The 7,879-nt window shown below is 34.2% G+C and overlaps 1 long non-coding RNA gene across 6 annotated transcripts; it reads right to left on the reverse strand.

Moving 5' to 3' along the window:
• Positions 1–1,743: 1,743 nt before the first annotated feature.
• LOC112779823 (uncharacterized) lies at positions 1,744–6,260 on the reverse strand. 6 transcript variants are annotated; one of them, XR_011877743.1, is made up of 7 exons: positions 5,647–6,252; positions 4,918–5,013; positions 3,248–3,346; positions 2,746–3,143; positions 2,333–2,421; positions 2,129–2,245; positions 1,744–2,042 (listed from the first exon to the last, which is right to left on the reverse strand). It is a non-coding gene; the product is annotated as an uncharacterized lncRNA (long non-coding RNA). The 6 variants fall into 6 exon arrangements; XR_003190886.3 differs by having other exon boundaries at positions 4,918–5,018; XR_003190884.3 differs by having other exon boundaries at positions 4,900–5,018.
• Positions 6,261–7,879: the final 1,619 nt, after the last annotated feature.

The raw sequence follows: 7,879 nt of genomic DNA on the forward strand, positions 1-7,879 counted from the left end.
GCATCCCCAAGCTGAAGGTTGTTGAGTTTCAACTCTGTGGTTATTCTAGTTTTTGTTTTTCATATTTCTATTATTTTAATTCTTATGTCTCATATTTAGGATTACATGATCACTAGAAGTAATTAAGTCTTTATTTTTATTTTTATTTTATGTCTTTTAATTTTTAGGATTATATAAGCATTAGTAGTAATTAAGCAATTTTTAATTTCTCCAATTAGCTATAAATTATTCCTGTTATTATCATTAAACATGAATAAAATAGTAGATTTTTTTAGAAGAAATAAAGATGCATAAATTTTCGAGCTTTCCAATAAAGAATAGTTAGATTATTTTGATGTGATGATATTGCTTTAGTTTTCTGAATGAAAGAATAAACAGTGCAAATTTGAAGTTGAATTTTATGATGCTGGCTCTTGTAAGAATGAAGAAAAAGGAAAAATATTATTGATAATCTGAAAAATCTAAAAATTGATTCTTGAAGCAAGAAAAAGCGGCAAAAAGAAAAAGAAAAAGCATGTTGCAAAACAAAGAAAAAATGGCAAAAAAGAAAAAGAAAAAAAGAAAAAAAATAAAAAGCAGAAAAATTCATTACTGCCCAAAAATACAGGAAAAGAAAGGCAGATTGAAATAGTCAATAATCCTTTAAACCAAAAGACAAGGGTAAAAGGGTCCCAAGTCTTTGAGCATCGGTGGATAGGAAGGCCTAAAGGAATAAAATCCTGGCCTAAGCGGCTCAACCAAGCTGTCCCTAACCATGTACTTGTAGCGTGAAGGTGTCAAGTAAAAGGTTTGAGACTGAGCAGTTAAAGTTGTGGTCCAAAGTAAAAAGAGTGTGCTTAAGAACTCTGAACACCTCTATTTGGGGACTCGAGCAAAGCTGAGTCATAATTTGAAAATGTTTACCCAGTTAAAGTGTCTGTGGCATTATTGTATCCTGTGGAAATACTAAAAAACAAGGTGCTTAGGGTCACAGCCAAGACTTTGAAAGCTGTGTTCAAGAATAAAAAAGAGCTTAACTAGAAGAGTCAACAATATCATCCGGATTCTAAGTTCCTAAAGATGCCAGTCATTCTGATTTTCAATGGTTAGTGACACTACAAAAAAAAGGGGTTAAAATGGCGGTTATTTTTGGAAATTACGGCGGTTAGAACCGCCATTATTACCAAAAATGGTGCCTCCAAGAAATGCCATTATTCTGGGCGCCATTCTGGTTATTACGGCGGTATTCAGAAAACCGCCATAATAACTAGTGGATAATACGGCGGTTTGTAACCGCCATTATTTCCGGATAAAATGGCGGTTTTTAAATTGTTTAAAATGGCGGCTGTAACCACCGTTTTTACCAGGATATTGTGACATCATTTATGTTTAAAATGGCGGTTTTTAACCGCCTTTTTACTATTATAACCGCCATTTTTACCAGGTTATAATGGCATCATTTGTGTTCAAAATGGCAGTTTCTAACCACCATTTTTACCAGGTTATAATAGCATCATTTTCGTTTAAAATGGCAGTTTTTAACTGCCGTTTTTACCAGCGTATAATGGCATCGTTTTCATTTAAAATGGGAGTTTCTAACCGCTGTTTGTACCTAATTATGATGACAATATTATGCTTTTTAAAATAAGATTGAAACCACCAATTTAATAAAAGACCACATAACCCAATTTAGATTTAAAAGCACACATCTAACTTAGTACATTTACACCAACCATGGTCAACAAAATCATGGGTGCACACTCATTTTCATTGACAATTTCAAGGTCGTGAATCTTAATTTCCAAAAGATTAGATAATTGTTGTAGAATTACAAAATCATGGGTACATACTCATTTGAATCTCAATTTCAAATTTGGCCCATTGAGTTGTAAAATAATAATAGATTAGATAATTGTTCCACATACATTTTTTCCATAACCTTTGTTGCCAATTTCTCTTTCTTGATTCAGCTTCAGTCTCTCTATGTATGACCCTGCATTCCTCACTATTGCACCCATTTGCTTTAGCGTTTTCTCTTGTTGCACACTCAATGCTGTGTTTGACTGCAAATTAATTTTCCAATATAAATTAATACACACTCTATTGTATATAATTTTAATCCATACAAAATGTAAGATGTTTATAATACCTGGCTGCCAATTGCTTCAAGGTTCAAGGATTTCATATGAGATGGGAGCTCCTTCACAATACTGACATCATTCTTCAACATATTCATAAAATGCTCCTTTTGGTATATGTCACCAAACTGGTTGTATATTTACCAAATTCATCAAATACTATCACTCAAAAATTACCACAATGATATAAACAATTGCTTATTAAGTGATTTTACCTGGGGTCGTTCCAAACGTTGCTATAAAGAAACTTAGGAATAACAAGAGTTGCATTGAGGAGGGATGCCACAGCAACACCATCTCAAATCTGTAATCACTGAACTAGTTTGGTCATTTGCATTATTTGAGATGCCAAAGGAATGTCACAAACAAAATCCTAGCATGTAGTATGAACTAATGTATTAAAAAATGTGAAAAAAACAAAGTTTATTAGAAAACCTGGCATCAATACCATAGGCATTAGAAGAATTGAGAGGGGAAAATATTAAAGCTAACCTATGATTATCTGAAAAATTGCTCAGAGACATAAATTCTGATTGTTTCACAATGTGACACTAGCAGGGGAACAAAAGCTTACAGTTGTATGACAAACTATAGCATGTCTAGCTATAATCAAAGGTTGGATATTTACCCCACAAAAACTCTTCCTCATTATTCTATAATCAAAGGTTGCTCACCATCACCTCCACAGGTCAAGGAAACTGAAACCTAATACTGAAAAATGGGATTAGAAATATGTTTTCATGTACACATCATGTAAGCAAACCTGCATAAGAATAAAGAATAACTAAATTTATAGTCCGTATCACAAGCTTCTACTAATATCCATTTTCTGAACTAACTTTAATCATATCATAAGTAAACAGCCACATGATCAATTTAAGTTTAAATCAAAAAGCAAATTTAAATGAGAACGAAAGCAAATCATGTTAAATGAATATTTCGATACTGTTTCATGGACTCTGCAATTTTAGATACAGCATGAAGACAAGCAGAAATCATGGTCTGATCGTATAATGGGTGAGATACCTGTTTCATGAATAAGAACAATTAGATAAAGGAATTTTTTTAGTTGAAAGAATCAAGAATTCAACATTCAATGGTGGTATATCAAAACTAGAAGCACCTCGTACCCAATGCCTAAGAAGCCTGGAACCAAATATAGTAAGGGTGCGATTCATAATTTGTAGCAAGGACTCATTCTCAGATCCATCACTATTATTTTTTAAAATCTGAAATCAAATAGAAACATCCATTAGAAACAAGGATACACAACAGAGTCCAAAATGGTATGATGAAAATTAAAGCACACACAATAACAGTTTTAGCTTGCAGAATAGCACAAGCAGAAAATAAAGTTCATAAAAAGTCTCTAAATGAATATTACGGGATCCTCCATGTAAAAGAAAAGAGCTATAAATGCGGAGGTCATTGAATAGCAAGAAGCAGGGATATTTTCTTGCATGCTTTTATATGAATCTATGATAATTAAAAATTGAATCAAAGAAAATATGGACAGTTCAAATCGTGGTTAGATCAAATTTGATTAATAGAGACAAGTTCTCAATGCACCACCACACATAAACATAGTTTGTTATCACAGTTCAAAACAAATAGAAAAAGAAAAAAGAAATCATCCAGCATACCAATAAAAATTATGCTTCACATATAATTACCTCCAGTTGTTGAAGCACATTGGCTGAAAAGGTCATTTCCATATTTTTTGAGAATGGCCATAAAGAAATGACTAGCTTTGGCACATTGTTCACTCAGCAATTCCTAATGATTTCATATATGCATAGTTTTTGGGGCTATATCTAGCTTTCTAGTTTTAGTAAAGATAGGATTATTTTTTATGCTTTATCGTTGTTTTATGGAGTACAAAAACACTAATTACCATTCATAATAATAAAGTCTAAAACATGTGAAGACAATAATTATCAACATAAATATATAATATATATACCACAATAATAAAAGATCTAAAATTTATCCCACAATAATAAATAGATTCTCTTATAAGATAAAGACAACTCACCAAATATATAGTAAATATGCCATACCCATGAACTATCAAAGACCGGCCCTTATTCAGAAATTAATTATCAGGAGTTGAATGAAACTTGAATTCATCGAAATAGCAGTTGAGTCAAACAAAAAGGCTTTCTAAAAACATGACAATTTCCTATTCTTAATGCATACATCAGCAACAGTAGTAATGGTCGAAAAGAGTAATTTCCAAAAAAAAAAGATAAAAACCTATAAGAGTGTCATTTTAGTCTTGTTATGTGGATAAGCATTCAACTTTAGTTACTGCAACTTTTCCAAGAATCTTGAGCAAGTTGAATTCTCAAAGAAACCAAATTTCGGGCAATGTAAAACATAACATGTATGTCCTAAATAGTTGTGACCGTCATTCATTATCACAAATAATTGTAAAATAGAAACAACACTAAAAAAATGGTGATCAAGAAAACATAGATTATTTACAGAACAAATCCACATCTTAGACTTATGTGAGATCTTGCAAAGAGCACTTCTTAAGCAGACAACTAAGGAAAACTTGAAAATTTTGAAAAGTTTTCATTTCTTGTCTCCTTAACAAGTGTACTATGCCAATTCCTTACTATTAAAACAGAACACAACAACAAAGGCTAAATATTCAACAAGAAATTGCTCCAAATTATGATAGTGCCAATCACAGTGTCAGCTATTTAATTTGAAGATGAACATCTTCATCACCAAGAATACTATGCAGGGAAAGAGTGGAACAAAAACTAATAACTTTATGAAACTTGTTCACCAGAGATGAAAATTTAGGCACCCTCCTCCAGCTACATCTCCCAGAATCAGCGTCAATATCAATTACAGATGAATGACTAGAAGAGAGATAACAGCTCTGTCCTACATGTATAAAAAAGATGAGTCAAAATTAATTACATCACAGATGCTATATACTGACCTCATGCTTCTCAAGCCAATTTGTTAAGGTATATCAGTAAAGCACAGAAACTACGACCTAAAGTGGTTTCCAAAAACCTACTTCTTTCTTGTAATAAAAATTTGCATATAGAACAAAGATAGCATAAACAAGAAAGAGTGCAAGACAAATACCTGTCCTTCTGCACAACTAAACAAAAATACTAACATCAGAGTCTTTCATCATTTATATGCATCAGATTTTAGAAGTAGAAACATTTTCTCAGCTCAATCATATTAGCACATGCATATAGAAAGCAAATTAGGCAAGTGTTTCAACTTTCAATTACCAAATCCAAGATCAAAACATAACATAAGATCCCCTACTTCAGCAAACAAAAACACTCAGGAGGAATAATACTTTATTTGCCTAATTTTAAATTGAACAGATCTTCTATAATCACAAAATTTAATAATACTTTATCAAAATCCTAAAAACCAAGGAAACTAGATTCCTAATTCGACAATAAGAAAAAACAAAAAACCATTGATAGAAAATTAGGAATTTAAAAACCTTAAATTTATGAAAAAAGTGAAAAGAAGAAAGAAAGACCTAATGTGCGGCACTGGCAGGCGGTGCTCGAGGAAGTTCTCAACGGTGATTGAGAACGAGGATGTAATCGCGGAAATGACAGAGACCAAATCACAGAAGCTTGCTAAAGGCAGCAACAATGTTGCTTGCGGCGGCCAGGTGATAAACAAAGTAGCAAGGAGATGATAGGCGATAGCTAACCTTCAGATCGAAGGCAGCATGACGATGTTGATCGGTGTTGCGAGGGGATGAGCAGTGGCAGGGAATGAACGATGGTAGTGAATTAAGCCAGATCAAAGCCAGATATTCAGATCGAAGCCAGATCGAGAAACAGATCGTAGAAGCTCGATAAAGGCAGCAACAATAGTGTTTCGTGCAGTGGCAAGGAGATGAGCAACGATGAGAGGATGAATGATAACGAGGAGATAATTGGCAACGATGCGAGGTGAAAGACAATAGTGTGAGATGATCGGTGGAAAAAGATTAGGGTTCGTCATTTACATTGCCCACAAATTTCTCATATATGCAGCAAAACGCCCGAATTAAAAGAGAAACGGAAAATGATAGGGTGATTTTAAACCACCATAATCAACAAAAACCGCCACAAAAATAAAAAAATTCTAGCAGAGACTAGAAATGCCGAAATTGGCAAAACAAAATGGCAATTTTGTGTGACCGCCATAAAACTATTGCCATTTTAATCCACTTTTTTTGTAGTGTGAGATGCCAAGACTATTCAGAAGCAAAAAGCTACTAAGTCCCGCTCATCTAATTGAAACTGAGATTCATTGGAGACTCAGAGATTTATTGCATCCTAATCTTCTTTTCATCCTATTTTAAGTTTGGTGTTGTGATGAGCAGATATTTTATACGTTTTTTGGCATAGTTTTTATATAGTTTCTAATATGTTTTATTTAATTTTTATTAAGTTTTTACAGGTTTTAGTGTTTAATTCACATTTTTGGATTCCACTTTGAGTTTGTGCATTTTTGTTCCATTTCAGGTATTTTTTGGCTGAAATTAAGGAGCTGAAGCAAAAGTCTAATCCAGAGACAAAGAAAGTACTGCAGATGCTGTCCATATCTGACCTTCTCGCACTCGGATTAGATTTTCTAGAGCTACAAAAATCCAAAAGGAGGGTTCTCAAAATCTGTGGAAAGATGATTTTCAGAGCTTTCCAGCAATGTATAATAGTCCATACGTTGTTTCAGATTAGAAGCCCCAAAACTGGCGTCCAACGCCAGTTTCCTGCCCCTTTTCTGGCATCCAACGCCCAAGGAGCAAAGCCCAATGTCCAAACGCCCAGAGAGGACCCCCTAGCTATCATTCCACTTCCAAAAGACCTTATAGCATGTAGATCTCATCAAAGCTCAACCCAAACACTCACCAAGTGGGCCCAGAAGTGGATTTTTCCACTAAAAAGACTGTTTTACCCTTACTAGTCATTAGCATAGTATTTAAGGGATTTTCTTTATGTTATTCGAACATCTTTTACCATCATAGACGTTTACCATTGTATTTTCTTCTCAGTATGAGTTTCTAAACATTCTAGGTTGAGGGGAGGAGCCTGATGAGTCCATATTTTTTGGTATATTTTGGTTTGATTTGAGTGGATTTCATCACATAAACCCAAATCTATTCATGTAAATAGCATGCTTTTGTGTTTTCTCTCTAGATTGTGCCTAATTGTGAAAACATGCTATTTTGTACTTAAATTAGTAATTTCAATCCTACTTTTATGCCATTCCATGCCATGACATGTTTGTTGAGTGATATTAGGTCCTAAAGGCAAGTTTGGCAAGGCAAAAATGGAAGGAAGCATGAACAAAGGGAGAAAACATGTAGAAAAAACAAAGGAGAAGCACACATTGGAGTTTGCGTGCGCACAACCTACTGTACGTACGCACAAGAGCCACAAAACCATGTGTGCGTACGTACAACAACCTGTGCGTACGCACAAGAAGAAAATCAGCACATGTGCGTACGCACACACCTGTGCATCCGCACACATCCCAGCATGTGACTCATTTATTGCAAGTTGCTGGGGGCAATTTTTGGGCCTCCAGGGCCCAATTTTGGGACTTTTTGAAGCTGATTGTGTGCTATATGAAGGAAGGCCTCACTCCATGTGAAGGGAGGAGGAATTAGGGTTAGATTAGCATTATATAGGTTGTTCTCTAGAGAGAGAAGCTCCCCACTCTCTCTAAAATGAGGGTTCTTTAGTTTAATTTCTTGTAATTTTTACTTTTAATTC

Source organism: Arachis hypogaea, chromosome 19, assembly GCF_003086295.3.
Source record: "Arachis hypogaea cultivar Tifrunner chromosome 19, arahy.Tifrunner.gnm2.J5K5, whole genome shotgun sequence".
NCBI lineage: Eukaryota > Viridiplantae > Streptophyta > Magnoliopsida > Fabales > Fabaceae > Arachis > Arachis hypogaea.